Genomic DNA, 17596 nt, shown 5'->3' with positions numbered 1-17596 from the left:
GCGACCAGCAAATACATCATTGATATGCATGCGGAAATCCATACTGAAGTTAGGCGGCGCACCGTAATGTTGTATCCACATCCCCTCACGAACAACCAAGGGTACGTTCTCCAACAACTCAGATAGAACTCTTTGCGCAAACCGCACCTACAGGTGGTCATTCAGACGGCCAGGAAGTAAGCCGGCCGAGTGGTTCTACACGCTTCAGTCCGGAACCGCGCTGCTGCTACGGTCGCAAGTTCGAATCCTGCCCCGGGCATGGATGTGTGTGATGTTCTTAGGTTAGTTAGGTTTAAGTAGTTCGAAGTTCTAGGAGACTGATGACCTCAGAAGTTAAGTCTCATAGTGCTCAGAGCCATTTTTTTACTTCCATATCTCCTTAAGCTGGCTTCTCTGACCCGAGATCGTCTCCCTCAAATTGTTGAGTGGAGCAACCTCTATGACCTGCTAAATTTTTGCGCAGACTTAAGGAAACTCGCTGTAAGTCAAATGGACCATTACAGCACCAGACAGATTAAAAGCGACAGTGTGGTCTACATCTACATCTATATTCCGCAAGCCACCCAACGGTGTGTGGCGGAGGGCACTTTACGTGCCACTGTCATTACCTCCCTTTTCTGTTTCAGTCGCGTATGGTTCGCGGGAAGAACGACTGTCTGAAAGCCTCCGTGCGCGCTCGAATCTCTCTAATTTTACATTCATGATCTCCTCGGGAGGCATAAGTAGGGGGAAGCAATATATTCGATACCTCATCCAGAAACGAACCCTCTCGAAACCTGGCGAGCAAGCTACACCGCGATGCAGAGCGCCTCTCTTGCAGAGTCTGCCACTCGAGTTTGCTAAACATCTCCGTAACGCTATCACGGTTACCAAATAACCCGGTGACGAAACGCGCCGCTCTTCTTTGGATCTTCTCTATCTCCTCCGTCAGACCGATCTGGTACGGATCCCACACTGATGAGCAATACTCGAGTATAGGTCGAACGAGTGTTTTGTAAGCCACTTCCTTTGTTGATGGACTACATTTTCTAAGGACTCTCCCAATGAATCTCAACCTGGTACCCACCTTACCAACAATTAATTTTATATGATCATTCCACTTCAAATCGTTCCGCACGCATACTCCCAGATATTTTACAGAAGTAACTGCTACCAGTGTCTGTTCCGCTATCATGTAATCATACAATAAGGGATCCTTCTTTCTATGTATTCGCAATACGTTACATTTGTCTATGTTAAGGGTCAGTTGCCACTCCCTGCACCAAGTGTCTATCCGCTGCAGATCTTCCTGCATTTCGCTACAATTTTCTAATGCTGCAACTTCTCTGTATACTACAGCATCATTGGCAAAAAGCCGCATGGAACTTCCGACACTGTCAACTAGGTCATTTATATATATTGTGAAAAGCAATGGTCCCATAACACTCCCCTGTGGCACGCCAGAGGTTACTTTAACGTCTGTAGACGTCTCTCCATTGATAACAACATGCTGTGTTCTGTTTGCTAAAAACTCTTCAATCCAGCCACACAGCTGGTCTGATATTCCGTAGGCTCTTACTTTGTTTATCAGGCGACAGTGCGGAACTGTATCGAACGCCTTCCGGAAGTCAAGGAAAATGGCTTCTACCTGGGAGCCTGTATCTAATAATTTCTGGGTCTCATGAACAAATAAAGCGAGTTAGGTCTCACACGATCGCTGTTTTCGGATCCATGTTGATTCCTACAGAGTAGATTCTGGATTTCCAAAAACGACATGATACGAACTTCCTAGGATTTTCTGTGAAGTCGGTACATAGAATTTTACTTTCGAATTCAGTGAACGCTCGCATAGCCCTCCTTACGCTTACTTTGACATCTTAGGTTCTGTTTGTCTGAGAGGTTTTGGCTGCGTTTAAACTTGGAGTGAAGCTAGTGTTACACAAATGAAACGGGCTTGTCTACCGGTAGACAGGTAGTAAAATGGGGCAATTTAGTGTGCACAGCTTATGTGCTGGACTGCCATGAACCAGATCACAGTTCCAGCAACTTTGCCAAACACGTGAAATTTGCATGTCGAGACCCTTTTGTAACGAGAGTCTGTGCACAACAATATTTCGAGTACAACAGAGCAGTTGCTTTTCATCTCAGCAGTCAAACGAATGTAGCACCCACTGACCCAAGTATCACTCAGCAGATAATTGTATCAAATAACGATAAAATAACTGTACGTTTTTATCACTAGCAGTTAGCAACTACACTCCTGGAAATGGAAAAAAGAACACATTGACATCGGTGTGTCAGACCCACCATACTTGCTCCGGACACTGCGAGAGGGCTGTACAAGCAATGATCACACGCACAGCACAGCGGACACACCAGGAACCGCGATGTTGGCCGTCGAATGGCGCTAGCTGCGCAGCATTTGTGCACCGCCGCCGTCAGTGTCAGCCAGTTTGCCGTGGCATACGGAGCTCCATCGCAGTCTTTAACACTGGTAGCATGCCGCGACAGCGTGGACGTGAACCGTATGTGCAGTTGACGGACTTTGAGCGAGGGCGTATGGTGGGCATGCGGGAGGCCGGGTGGACGTACCGCCGAATTGCTCAACACGTGGGGCGTGAGGTCTCCACAGTACATCGATGTTGTCGCCAGTGGTCGGCGGAAGGTGCACGTGCCCGTCGACCTGGGACCGGACCGCAGCGACGCACGGATGCACGCCAAGACCGTAGGATCCTACGCAGTGCCGTAGGGGACCGCACCGCCACTTCCCAGCAAATTAGGGACACTGTTGCTCCTGGGGTATCGGCGAGGACCATTCGCAACCGTCTCCATGAAGCTGGGCTACGGTCCCGCACACCGTTAGGCCGTCTTCCGCTCACGCCCCAACATCGTGCAGCCCGCCTCCAGTGGTGTCGCGACAGGCGTGAATGGAGGGACGAATGGAGACGTGTCGTCTTCAGCGATGAGAGTCGCTTCTGCCTTGGTGCCAATGATGGTCGTATGCGTGTTTGGCGCCGTGCAGGTGAGCGCCACAATCAGGACTGCATACGACCGAGGCACACAGGGCCAACACCCGGCATCATGGTGTGGGGAGCGATCTCCTACACTGGCCGTACACCACTGGTGATCGTCGAGGGGACACTGAATAGTGCACGGTACATCCAAACCGTCATCGAACCCATCGTTCTACCATTCCTACACCGGCAAGGGAACTTGCTGTTCCAACAGGACAATGCACGTCCGCATGTATCCCGTGCCACCCAACGTGCTCTAGAAGGTGTAAGTCAACTACCCTGGCCAGCAAGATCTCCGGATCTGTCCCCCATTGAGCATGTTTGGGACTGGATGAAGCGTCGTCTCACGCGGTCTGCACGTCCAGCACGAACGCTGGTCCAACTGAGGCGCCAGGTGGAAATGGCATGGCAAGCCGTTCCACAGGACTACATCCAGCATCTCTACGATCGTCTCCATGGGAGAATAGCAGCCTGCATTGCTGCGAAAGGTGGATATACACTGTACTAGTGCCGACATTGTGCATGCTCTGTTGCCTGTGTCTATGTGCCTGTGGTTCTGTCAGTGTGATCATGTGATGTATCTGACCCCAGGAATGTGTCAATAAAGTTTCCCCTTCCTGGGACAATGAATTCACGGTGTTCTTATTTCAATTTCCAGGAGTGTAAATTGTAACCGATTATAATGAATAAAGAATTGGTATGCTGTATACAGCGAAAGCCTTAATGACTTATATCCTGCATAAACACTGCAGTCTGGTATATCTATTGCATAGCATTTACAATAAGAAAAGTCCGGCCCCGGTAGCTGAGTGGTCAGCGCGACAGAATGTCAATCCTCAAGGGCCGGGTTCGAGTCCTGGCTGCGTCTGAGATTTTCTCCGCTCAGGGACTGGGTGTTGTGTTGTCCTAATCATCATCATTTCATCCCCATCGACGGGCAGGTCGCCGAAGTGGCGTCAAATCGAAAGACCTGCACCAGGCGAACGGTCTACCCGACGGGAGGCCCTAGCCACACGACATTTCATTTTTACAAGAAGAAAAGCACTCAGCTTGAAAATTCACTTTAGATGGGGCTTCATTTGTTTTAGTAAACAATTGTATGTTACAATATATACCTAACTGAAATATGAAGAGATGCACTCACTATTCGGTGCCCTTGAAGCATTTCGACCTGACAATAAATCATTGACAGTCACTGACTAATACCGTTTCCAAAATTAATTCTTTTAGGTGAAATACCAAAACGACTCGAAGCTGAAAGAGGCATGAGGCAAGGAGATGGACTGTCACCATCATAAATCAATTGCATTTGCGGGAATGCAGTACAAGAACACGGAAAAAAAGAACGAAGAAGGGGAAATAAAAAATGAAGGAAACTTGAAATGAAGAGAGACAACCTTAAAACTGACTCCTTAGTTTTTGCTGATGGTTTAACCATCTTACATAGAGCCTATAACACATAACGAAACATATAAACACTCTCCAAGAGGTAACAGAGAAACACTAGATCACAAATTTCGTGTAAAAAAAAAAAAAAAAGAAAAAAAAAAGCAAATGATCAGTGCTCACGGTACACCAAAACATGAGATAAATAAAGAAAGTTTAAAAAATTAAATGCTTGAGAGAAATAAGTCAGCCTAATGCTCTGCAAAAAGGTACTAACATAAACAGACAAAAAATGGAAATGAAAGTCCACTTAACAAAGACCACGTACAATAAAAAAAATCCTTATCTATTAGGACAAAAATGAGGCGTTACTATGTGCAGATTAAAACTGGATGTCTTTATGCCTGAGAAAATGTTCTCATACAAAAAGTCAATGAGTTCAATAATTTGGAGAAAACAGAAAGAAGAGTAATTCGAAAAAAATGGGGTTCAAAGTATGACAATGAGATTTGGAAAATGAAGAGCAAAAAAATGAGACAGTGTAATACAGGGTGATTCAAAAAGAATACCACAACTTTAGGAATTTAAAACTCTGCAACGACAAAAGGCAGAGCTAAGCACTATCTGTCGGCGAATTAAGGGAGCTATAAAGTTTCATTTAGTTGTACATTTGTTCGCCATTTCAGCCAATAAAGTTTTTGGTCCCTTTTTCTTCGAAGGTGCTACTGTAACTGGACTACAGTATCTGGAGATGTTAGAGAATTGGCTGTTCCCTCAGCTCGAACAAGAAGCACAACAATTCATATTTCAGCAGGATGGAGCGCCACCACATTGGCACTTATCTGTCCATAACTACCTGAACGGCAACTACCCGAGGCGATGGATCGGCCGCCAGGCAGCCCGTGACAGAGCACTTCATCACTGGCCTTCAAGAAGCCCTGATCTTACCCCCTGCGATTTTTTCTTATGGGGGTATGTTAAGGATATGGCGTTTCAGCCACCTCTCCCAGCCACCATTGATGATTTGAAACGAGAAATAACAGCAGCTATCCAAACTGTTACGCCTGATATGCTACGGGGAGTGTGGAACGAGTTGGAGTATCGGGTTGATATTGCTCGTGTGTCTGGAGGGGGCCATATTGAACTTGTTTTTGAGTGAAAAAAAATCTTTTTAAATACTCTTTGTAATGATGTATAACAGAAGGTTATACTATGTTTCTTTCATTAAATACACATTTTTAAAGTTGTGGTATTCTTTTTTAATCACCCTGTACACTGAAGCGCCAAAGAAACTGGTGTAGGCACGCGTATTCAAATACAGAGATATGTAAACAGGCACAATACGGCAATGCGCTCGTCAACGCTTATATAAGACAACAAGTGTCTGGCCCACTTGTTAGATCGGTTACTGCTGCTACAAGGGCAGGAATCAAGAATTAAGGGGCTCCGGAACGCCCTATACTTGCAATGTTAAAATAACGCTTATAAATTACATCTTTCCTCACAAAGTATTTGAGGTAGGAAGTTGAACTTTTTACAGATTATTTATTGGAATATGGGCTACAACTTAACACAGGGATTTTACAAAATTATAGTTCAGTTATTAAAGATGATTTTTTTTCAATTGTAATGAAAATTCACAACATTTTTTTGCAATTTTTTATTTATATATTCAAAAATATACAGTTCTTTTGGAAAAAGGCTGTGTTAAATTATGCAGAAGGTACTGTGTAACATTTACTGAAAGTTTGAAACAAATATGTTTGGAAGATCCTTAGAAAACATGTAATTAAAAATGGTTCAAATGGCTCTGAGCACTAAGGGACTTAACTACTGTGGTCATCAGTCCCCTAGAACTTAAAACTACTTAAACCTAACTAACCTAAGGACATCACACACATCCATGCCCGAGGCAGGATTCGAACCTGCGACCGTAGCAGTCGCGCGGTTCCGGACTGCGCGCCTAGAACCGCTAGACCACCGCGGCCGGCAAACATGTAATTAGTATGAGAAAATAAAAGTTTTGGGAATCGAACGACAATGATTGGATTAACTTTTTAGTGCATTCCAGGTCCATTGGATGGATTATCTTCATCCTCTGCAAACTCCTCCTCCTGCTTCCTCTTGTTCCTCCTCCTGTTTACTCTTGCTTGTATTTCTAGACTCTTTACAGCCCTGTCTGCAGCCCGAAGGCGTTCCTTGTCTAAAGCAAGCATCGCTCGTTGTTGTGTTCGTAGATTTTTCTACCATTTTCTTCAGTTGCAGTTACTGCAACACTGTTCCAAAAGGTGGTCATGTATGAACACTTATCACATTTCAGTTGTATTTCACTAGCAAGTCCTACGTGCTTTATTATGGAGAGTTCCAGGCCAACTTCACTACAATGAATACATCTTACACAGTTTGAAAAAATTCCTTTGAGAACCGACATATCAAATATTTCATTCACATCCGATTCGCCCATAAAACATTCATAGTTTTCACTCTTTGAACCAAGCTTCTTCTGTGAAGTATTTTCTTTCCCACTTTGACTGCTATGGGCAGGTGTACTTGAGAGGTTAGGTTCACTCACTTGGTTATCGTCTTTATTGTTTACAGTAATAACACATACCTTTGGCTTTCCAACATTTCTCCTTTTCTTAAAAGCCTTCAGAGGATTTCTAATAACTTTACTTTTACTCATTATTATACTTCAACAAAACAGAGACTCAAGAAACAGAATTAATTACGAATATTTTCGAGATAACGACAGAGTAAATAAACATGAAACAATCGACAATCACACCAGCGATATATATTGAACCATCACAGGTTAGCCACAACACATACTTTATCTCACATCACTAAAATGTACCTGGTGAACACGGACGTTAATAATAACACCATTTGACATCAGTTTAACAGCGCCACAGTGGGTCACGCCCATGTAGAACACATTTCAAAAAAAATTTAAAAATAGTTGTAGTCTTCGGAATTGAATAAATTATATATCTATTAAAAGGTAATAGTCTGCAGATTCAGAAAACGCAAAACAGTAAAAATTGAACTTTTCATGATTTTGAGCCTTTCCGGAGCCCCTTAAGAGGATTACAATCGGCGCATGACAGATGGCACACTGCATCCCCGAGGTAGCGATGAAGTGGGGATTTTCCCGTACGACCATTTCACGAGTGTACCGTGAATATCAGGATTCTGGTGAAACATCAAATCTCCGACATCGCTGCGGCCAGATAAAGATCCTGCAAGAACAGGACCAGTGACGACTGAAGGGAATCGTTCAACGTGACGGAGTGCAACACTCAGGCAAATTGTGGCAGATTTCAATGCTGGGCCATCAACACGTGTCAGTGTGCGAACCATTCAACGAAGGCCCACTCGTGTACCCTTGATGACTGCATGACGCAAAGCTTTACACCTTGCCTAGTACCGTCAACCCATTGATGACCGGAAACGTGTTGCCTGGTCGGTCTCGTTTCAAATCGTATCGAGCGGAAGGATGTGTGCGGGTATGCAGACAACCTCATGAATCCGTGGACCCTGCATGTCAGCAGGGGACTGTTCAAGCTGGTGGAGGCTCTGTAATGGTGTGGAGCGTGTGCAGTTGGAGTGATATGGGACCACTGATGTGCCTAAATACGACTCTGACGGGTGATACGTACGTAAGCATCGTGTTTGACCACCTGCATCCATTCATGTCCACTGTGCATTCCGACGGGAAATTCCAGCAGGACAACGCGACATCCCATACGTCCAGAATTTTTACAGAGCGGCTCCAGGAACACTGTCCTGAGTTTAAACACTTCCGCTGGCCACCATATTCCCCAGACGTGAACATTATTCAGCATATCCGGGATGCCTTGCAGGTTGCTGCTCAGAAGAGATCTCCATCCCGTCGTGCTCTTACGGATTTATCGACAGCCCTCCAGGATTCATTGAGTCAGTTCCTTCCATCAACTTATTCGAGTGCATGCCACGTCACGTCATGTTGTGGCACTTCTGCGTGCTCACGGGCGCCCTACGCGATATTTGGTAGGTGTACCAGTTTCTTTGGCTCTTCAGTGTAGATACAATGAGGAAATGGAGGATTACATTTTATGGCCACTTGAAAAGAATGGATAACAAAATTCTGATGAATACCAGCTTCGACAAAAATCCAAAATCGTAAATGTCACGGTTTATAGAAATCAAAGAATATGGTCAGCTGTTGGGAGTAACAGAGAAAGACATAAAAAACACAATTTTGTAACGAATATGTAAACATACATCACAAAAGAATGCTGTGTTAATGGACAATCGCTGTTGAAAGTGTACATGTGGAAGTACCACATGGGTGAATTTATTTAAATTTGAAGCTGTTGACAAAGGAACGTCGAACTCAGAACCAGCAAGTTGTTAACCCGGTACATTATGACCTAAGTCACCTGACCAGATGAATTGAGCGATAAAATTTCTGATCGATGATAATTTTTTAAAATTAATATGTACCTTATGTAGTGTTGGCAGAAGAGCCAACACTGTGTTTCTAGAGGAGGCCGAAATGCACGCGTTTAATTACACGCTGACTGGCGTGAGGTCTGGAACAGGACAATATCTTGAGAATTGCAAATAAAGCACGTAGACGATGTAATACTTAACTTTAATCCACAATTGTAGAACATCTCTCTTGATGATACACGCTTCACATAATAAATTGAATACGGCGCCTTGCTAGGTCGTAGCAAATGACGTAGCTGAAGGCTATGCTAACTATCGTCTCGGCAAATGAGAGCGTATCGGTCAGTGTAGCTTCGTTAGCAAAGTCGGCTGTACAACTGGGGCGAGTGCTAGGACGTCTCTCTAGACCTGCCGTGTGGCGGCGCTCGGTCTGCAATCACTGACAGTGGCGACACGCGGGTCCGGCGTATACTAACGGACCGCGGCCGATTTAAACGCTACCACCTAGCTAGTGTGGTGTCTGGCGGTGACACCACACCTTATACATCCAGGTAAATCGTCTCTCTCTCTCTCTCTCTCTCTCTCTCTCTCTCTCTCTCTCTCTCTCCCTCTACTAGCCATACACTTGAAAAAACATACGAAATTGAGACGCTGATAAATTTGGATTGCAGCATACGGTATACTACTCAAAGCTCAACTTGCCATTTAGTTACTGGTATTAAATGAAAACCTGAATTCTTACGGTGGTTCTAATGATTGTCAAATGCAAAATGCAGAGTCAAAACCAGCCTGTTCTACAAGGTGTGTGAAAAAAGTAATGAGACTGATTTACTATCTACAATGCGTTTTATTTCTTTCACACAACAGTATTGCCCCTTCAAAGTAGTTCACTTCGTCAGCTGTAGACGGCGGACTCGTCATTCCCAGCCTTGGTGTCAGAGCTGAAAGGCTTCAACTGGTGGGACACTGAACATGTCGGCCACATTCTTTGATTGTTCTCCGGCGTCCTAAAACGACATCCTTTTATTTTTCAACTCTGGGAAAAGAAAAGCATCACAAAGGCTCAGTTCAGATGAACAAGGGCCGTGAAACAGCAGGAATGCCTTTTGAGGTCAAAAATTCCGCTACGGAAGTGGCTGTGAGACACGGGGCGTTGTCATGATGAAGCATCCACTTGTCTGCAATGTCCTTGCTAAGTCCAATCACTCTTTCAAGGACATTTTTGTTACACATTTGATTGACAGTTTGTTCTGGTGGAACAAATTCTTTACGCACGGCACCTTACAGTCGAAAAACTTGTTTTATCTTTGATTTCCTCATTCAAGTATTTTTCTGTCGAGTTGTCTCAGTGTGCCACTCCTCACTTTTCCGCTTCGTCGCAGGATCGTTCTCAGAGGTCCAGGTTTCATCACCTGGGATTACACGACTGAACCATTCGCGGCCATTGGCAATCCTCTGAAGTAGATCAACGCAGATGTTTCTTCGATTGTCCTTCTACTCAGTTGTGTGGTTTTTAGGCACCACTGGAGTGCAAATCATTCGCATGTGCAAAACTTGGGACAAAATTTTATGTACCGCGGAAGTGTTTAACAGGTAACCAAACATCCTTATCGTTCAACGTCTGTCTGATCTCATAAGAGTACACATACACTATGTGATCAAAAGTATCCGGAAACCTGACTGAAAACAACTTACAAGTTCGTGGCGCCCTCCATCGGTAATGCTGAAATTCAGTATGGTGTTGGCCCACCCTTAGCCTTGATGGCAGCGTCCACTCTGGCAGGCATACCTGCTGGAAGGTTTCTTCGCAAATGGCAGCCCATTCTTCACGGAGTGCTGCACTGAGGAGAGTTATTGATGTCAGTCGGTGAGGTCTGGCACGGCGTTCCAAACATCCCAGAGGTGTTCTATAGGATTCAGGTCAGGACTCCGTGCAGGACAGTCCATTACAGGGATGTTATTGTCGTGTAACCACTCCACCAGAGGCTGTGCATTATGAAACAGGTGCTCGATCGTGTTGAAAGATGCGATCGCCATCCCTGAGTTGTTCGTCAATAGTGGGAAGCAAGAAGGTGCTTAAAACACCAATGTCCATGAAAAACAAGACCACACCATAACACCAACGCTTCCGAATTTTACTGTTGGCACCACACACACTGGCAGATGACATTCGCCGGGTATTCGCCATACCCACACCCTGCCATCAGATTGCCACATTGTCTACCGTGATTCGTCACGCCACACAACTTTTTTCTACCGTTCAGTCACCCAATGTGTACGCTCTTTACACCAAGCGAGGCGTCGTTTGGCATTTACCGGCATGATCTGTGGCTTACGAGCAGCCATTTGACCGTGAAATCGAAGTTTTCTCACCTCCCACCTAACTGTCATTGTACCTGCAGTGGATCGTGATGCAGGTTGGAATTCCTGTGTGGTGGTCTGGATGGATGTCTGCCTATTGCACACTGCGACCCTCTTCAATTGTCGGCGGTCTCTGTCAGTCAACAGACGAGGTCGGCCTGTACGCTTTTGTGCTGTACGTGTCCCTTCACGTGGCCACTTCACTATCACATCGGAAACAGTGGCCCTAGGGATGTTTAGGAGTGTGGAAATTTCGCGTACAGACGTATGACACAAGTGACAACCAATAGCCTGACCACGCTCGAAGTCCGTGAGTTCCGCGGAGCGCCCCATTCTGTTCTATCACGATGTCTAATGAGTACTGAGGGCGCTGGTATCGAGTACCGGGCAGTAGGTGACAGCACAATGCACCCAATATGAAAAACGTATGTTTCAGGAGTGCACCGATACTTTTGATCACATAGTGTATCTTCGACGTGTTTGTCAGTTTTTAAAGCTGAATGTCTTTCTGACCGCGTTTCATCTTCAACGTGTTCTAGGCCTTCCAAAAATGATTTGTGGTAGCGAAAAACTTGTGCTCTTGATAAGGAATGTTCCCCATAGACCTGTTTCAACTTTTCAAAGGGCACACTCGCGGATTTCCCAAGCTCAACGCAATACTTGACGGCGTAACTTTGCTCTAGCCGGCCCCTGTAGCCGAGCGGTTCTAGGCGCTTCAGTCCGGAAGTGTGCTGCTGCTACGGTCGCAGGTTCGAATCCTGCCTCGGGCATGGATGTGTGTGATGTCCTTAGGTTGGTTAGATATAAGTAGTTCTAAGTTCTAGGGGACTGATGACCTCAGATGTTAAGTCCCATAGAGCTCAGAGCCATTTGAACCTTTTTTTGACTGATAATCTCAAATGTTGAGTTCCATAGTGCTTAGAGCCATTTGAACTTTACCCTAAATTCCGCTCTCCCATTTTCTTAACGCACAACAAAAACATAACTTCACTGATGACACTCTTAAAAATCACGTATTGGCTCTAAGCAGCTGAAACTCGTATTGAGTCTCTGGAAGGGATGGACACGCCGGTCTGCACAGATAGAACAACACAGCGTTGCCAGATCGCTTGCAATGTTGGCAGTCACAATAGTTTTCTCACACACCTTATAAGCTATCAAAATAAAGACAGCAAGTTGTGCAGAAACGTTTGGAGCATTACAATCAGCAACTGATTTATTGAGACTGCAGAAACACGTTTTTGAGACTGTCTTAGTTAGTTTATTTAATTCCAAAACGGGCGATCAACCCACACTTAGTGGTCGAAATATCCACTCATGGCTCCTACTGGTACATGTTATAGCCTGGGTACACACTGTCGAAGGGTCAGCTATTAAGCTTTTATAAGCAAATTCTATTGTTGTTGTTGTTGTTATTATCTTCAGTCGGAAGACTACTTTGATGCAGCTCCACACACTGGTCTACCCTGTGCAACCCTATGCATAACTACTGCAGCCTATACACACTTGAATCTGCTTACTGCATTTGCCTCTCGGTCTCCCTCTAAACTTTTATGCCCCCAAACTTCTCTCCAATACTAAATTGGTGATCCCTTGATGTCTGAGAAAATGTCCCATCAACTGATACCTTAATTAGTCCAGTTATATCACAAATTTCTCTTGTCCCCAATTAGATTTAGTACCTCTTTCATCAGTTATTCGATCTACCCAGCTGATCTTGAGCAATTTACTGCAGTACCACATTTCAAAATCTTCTGTTCTGTTCTTGTCTTAACTGTTGGTCCTCGGCGTGTCACTCTCGTACAAGGCTACACTCCAGAGATATGATTCGGAAACTTAAATTTCTGTTTTATGCCAACAAATCTCTCTTTCTTTTCAGTGATTCTTTTCTTGATAGCTTTTCTTAATATTACAAGCCTGCATGTTATGTATGCTCTCTGTTGTGAGAGTAGGTCATTTTTACACCTCTCTCTTTCCTCATTGCAAGTTGTCACAGGAGTAATGAAATATAGTAGGTCTGTTGGTAACTTAAAGACATTTCGAAGGATTCAGTGCACAGATTTCAACATTCCTCCTTCAGAATGCTAGCAACGCAAGAACGTCAACACTGAAGTTTATTTATTTTTCATTTACTTACACGTTTAGTTCCGCAGGCCCAAACTGAGGAGAAATCTCCAAGGTCATGGAACGTGTGAGTACATGAAATCACAACATAAAAGTAATAAGAGATAAAATAAAATGTTTATGAACCCAAAAAAGTCAAGCCAAAACTAATATGCATAATATTAATTAAACGCGGCATTCTTTTTCCGTACTACTACTGTTTTACATTTTATGCTGCAATAGACCCAAGACAAGTTTACTTGAGGTATATTATTGCTCCCATGAACCACAGCAGCGCTGAAATAATCTTCAGAGAAAAGTAATACTTGAGATTGTCAGGGTAGGAGAAAATTATATTACATAAAAAAATATTTTTTTCAAAAATCAGTTGTCTAGATGACGTACATATACAGAAGGTAAAATATGATGAATACACAAGTTTTAGCTGTGAATGCAACCACCGGCAGACCACCCTCATACTAGTCGCAGGTTGAACAAAGACTAGACGTAGCAGTAAAAACCATATCCTTCCATACGTTGCACTTGTATAAGAGGCAAATTCAATGAAAAAATTTTATGCTTTAACAGCACAATACAAATGAGACTGGTACTACACCCTGGGTAATAGAATATAAAAAGTCCGTCATTACACCATGTAACTTCTCAGCAGCAAAATAAAATGTTTGTGTGTCGTCGGGCTAATCGACTAGTACCTATTGAGATCCATAATAAAACTCCATAGCAAGGCTTCTATTGTCACCAAGGAATAAAAAATGGTCTCATGATGAAACTATAGCCAACGGCCTCGTCGCAGTGGTAACACCGGTTCCCGTCAGATCACCGAAGTTAAGCGCTGTCGGGCTGGGCTAGCGCAAGGATGGGTGACCATCCGGTCTGCCGAGCGCTGTTGGCAAGTGGAGTGCACTCAGGCCTTCTGAGGCAAACTGAGGAGCTACTTGACAGAGAAGTAGCGGCTCCGGTCTCGTAAACTGACATATGGCCAGGAGAGCGGTGTGCTGACCACATGCCCCTCCATATCCGCATCCAGTGACACCTATGGTCTGAGGATGACGCGGCGACCGGTCGGTCCCGTTAGGGCCTTGATGGCCGTTTGGGCGGAGTTTTAAGTTCCATGTGTAGCAAGCCATGAACACCTCAACACAAACGGTTACGCTTCGGGTGTTGCCATGAATGGGAACTACAGACTGGCGTGCATTGGCGTCGCATTGTGTTCAGTGATGAATCGCAGACCTGCACCACCCCGGATGACCAAAGTTGGCGGGAGAGGTGCCATTCTTCCAATATTTTGTAGAGCCATACTGGTGTCACTCCAAGTGTCTTGGTGTGGGGAGCCATCAGCTGTAAGTTCAGGGCCGGCCGGAGTGGCCGAGCGCTTAAAGGCGCTACAGTCTGGAACCGCACGACCGCTACGGTCGCAGGTTCGAATCCTGCGTCGGGCATGGATGTGTGTGATGTCCTTAGGTTAATTAGGTTTAACTAGTTCTAAGTTCTAGGGGACTTATGACTACAGCAGTGTAGTCCCATAGTGCTCAGAGCCATTTTTTTTTGTAAGTTCAGGTCACAGCTGATAGTCATAGACGAGCTCTGATGACACGACGGTATGTCACTGATATCCTCACGTGTTATCCCTGAAGTAATCGTATTGTTCAACAGGAGAATGAGTGTCCACTCATGGCACGTGTCTGTACGAACAGTCAGCATAACGTGGTACCTCCACGGCCAGTGAGATTCCGCGATCTGTCTTCAGAGGAATGTGTGTGTGGCATCGACTCGAACGTCAAACCATTTCAGTGCCTGCATCCTGATTACCGAGGACCAGCTACAAGACTCGTGAGCCAGTTTGTTTCTGGAGAGGATGTCATGGCGCCCCAACCAGGCTGGATGGGATGGAACATCATACTCACAAGTGGACTCATAAGTTATTTGCAAATTTCACTCGATATTCTAATCACGTAGACTCTCAAGACATAAAATTTCATATCGTTTGTCCCTCCCGTTCTGCACGCTTGACCTTTTTCCTTTTTGCGCCAGGCAGTTCGGACACACATGTACAAACCGTCACATATCTTTGGAAATAACAGTCTCTGTACAGTTAGGAGATCTCTTTGACGATGTGTCATTTCAGTCGCGGGTGTCTAGAAAACTGAAAGCTGGTTCGAGATAAAAAAAATACGTATTACTGTGGGACTTCACAGTTTTTTAACAAAAATGCTTCAAATGGTTCTGAGCACTATGGGACTCAACTTCTGAGGTCGTCAGCCCCCTAGAACTTAGAACTACTTAAACCTAACTGACCTAAGGACATCACACACATCAATGACCGAGGCAGGATTCGAACCTGTGACCGTAGCGGTCTCGCGGATCCAGACTGCAGCGCCTAGAACCGCACGGCCACTTCGGCCGGCTCAGTTTTTAACAATTACAAGGGCTGGATACAAAGTAGTCATAACATTGCTGTGCCGCATGGGGTAGCCGCGCGGTCTGGGGCGTCTTGCACGGTTCTCGCATCTGCCCCCATCGGAGGTTTGAGTCCTCCCTCGCCCATTGGAGTGTGTGTGTGTGTGTGTGTGTGTGTTTTGTCCTTAGCGTAAGTTAAAGTTCGATTAAGTAGTGTGTAAACCTATGGACCAATGACCTCAGCAGAGTAGTTCCCTAAGAAATTACCATAAATTACCAAACACTGCTGTACCGTGTAACCGGTGCGTTGGCAAGGTGCCATCTGTCTTGACACACAATGAAGGTCTGTCAAACGAGGTTGTACGGCAAGCGGGGACAACAATCCGTCAATCCAGGGTAGTGTGATGATGATGATGTTTGGTTTGTGGGGCACTCAACTGTGCAGTCATCAGCGCCCTTACAAAGTCCCAATTTTCAGGCAGTCCAATTTGTACACTGTCCAGTCTAGCCACTGTCACGAGTGATGATGATGATGAAATGATGGGGACAACATAAGCACCCAGTCCCGGGCAGAAAAAATCTCCAACCCGGCCGGGAATCGAACCCAGGACCCCGTGACCCAGAGGCAGCAGCGCTAGCCACTAGGCCACAAGCTTTGGACGTCCAGGGTAATGTGTAGACCGGGGAACGTTACAGAGATGACGCAGCCGCCCTAACATCACGTTTACAAAGACAGAGCGACGTTCTTGGCTCAAAATTGAAGTGGCAGCACGAGGTCAGGGTACCGAAGAACTGCGTGAAGCTTGTGGTGACGCCAGCATTGCAATACAGCACAGTCGCGCGATGGTTTGAAGCGTTCTGGTTAGGCAGAGATGCCGTGAAGGAAGGATCACCCAAATACAGGGCGACCCCACGTGGAGTGCAATACAGTTGATCTCCCACCTTCCTTGTCGGACGTGTATTACTGCTGGAGTGCGCGCGAGATAGTAGCAGGAAGTAAGTATGACACAAAACTGTGCTCCACATGCTGCACGACATTCTGGGACACTGCGAAACTGCAACAGGTTGCATTCCCCGTGAAACGTTCGAGCCGCAAACAATGGCGTCGCTATGCCGTCGCTCCGGATTTTTCGGGCCGGTAACAGATAGAAGGTAACTGGTTTCTTGGACGCATCGTCATTATCACCGACAGCTGGGCGTGCTCGTACGAATAAAACTTGAAACCGATCCAGTGAATGGAGGAATCTCGGCTCTCCTCGTCCACAGGGAGTGCGCGCTACACCCACTACTGCGAAGGCGTATGACACTGATGCGGTGATATCCCATCACGCTGTAACAGCTAAGCTGTTAGCAGACGCCGCCTACTACTTCACGTTCCTGCATACACCTCCTTCGTCCAGCGCTCAGGCGAAAGCGACAACATTTTATGGGACTCCACTTCATCATTGTGCACGATGCCACACCGCTGGTGGTGTCCAGGACCTGTTGTGCCACTTGTCATGGGAGACTCTGGAACACCCACCGTACTCATCTGCCACGAATCCCTGCGACTACGATCTTATTGTCGAAGTGACAGAACCACTGAAAAGGATCCGATGCAGCACCAGATATGACATTATCCGTTCCATAGTGTGGTCAATCAACAGAAAGACGCGCAGGTGGTATAACTTCCAGATATTTGGCGAAAGGTCATAAATAATGGGAGCGATTATATTGAAGGTGTCTGAAGGTACCTGCCTACAGCATGAAGAAGACAGAGAACGGTACTATTACAAGAAAAAATTCGGATAATTATTCCAAAGGAAGCAGGTGTTGACAGGTGTGAAATCTACCGAACTACCTGCTTAATAAATCACGCCTGCAAAATACTAACATGAATCCTTTACAGAAGAATGGAAAAA

At 45.4% G+C, this 17596-nt stretch overlaps 1 pseudogene; it reads left to right on the top strand.

Annotated features, from left to right (window-relative positions):
* Positions 1–14072: 14072 nt before the first annotated feature.
* Positions 14073–14190, top strand: LOC124554361 (annotated as a pseudogene).
* The last annotated feature ends 3406 nt before the right edge of the window (positions 14191–17596 follow it).

Source organism: Schistocerca americana, chromosome 11, assembly GCF_021461395.2.
Source record: "Schistocerca americana isolate TAMUIC-IGC-003095 chromosome 11, iqSchAmer2.1, whole genome shotgun sequence".
Classification (NCBI taxonomy): Eukaryota; Metazoa; Arthropoda; class Insecta; order Orthoptera; family Acrididae; genus Schistocerca; species Schistocerca americana.
Note: the sequence above shows the minus strand (reverse complement) of the source record. Positions and strands in the feature narration are given on the sequence as shown.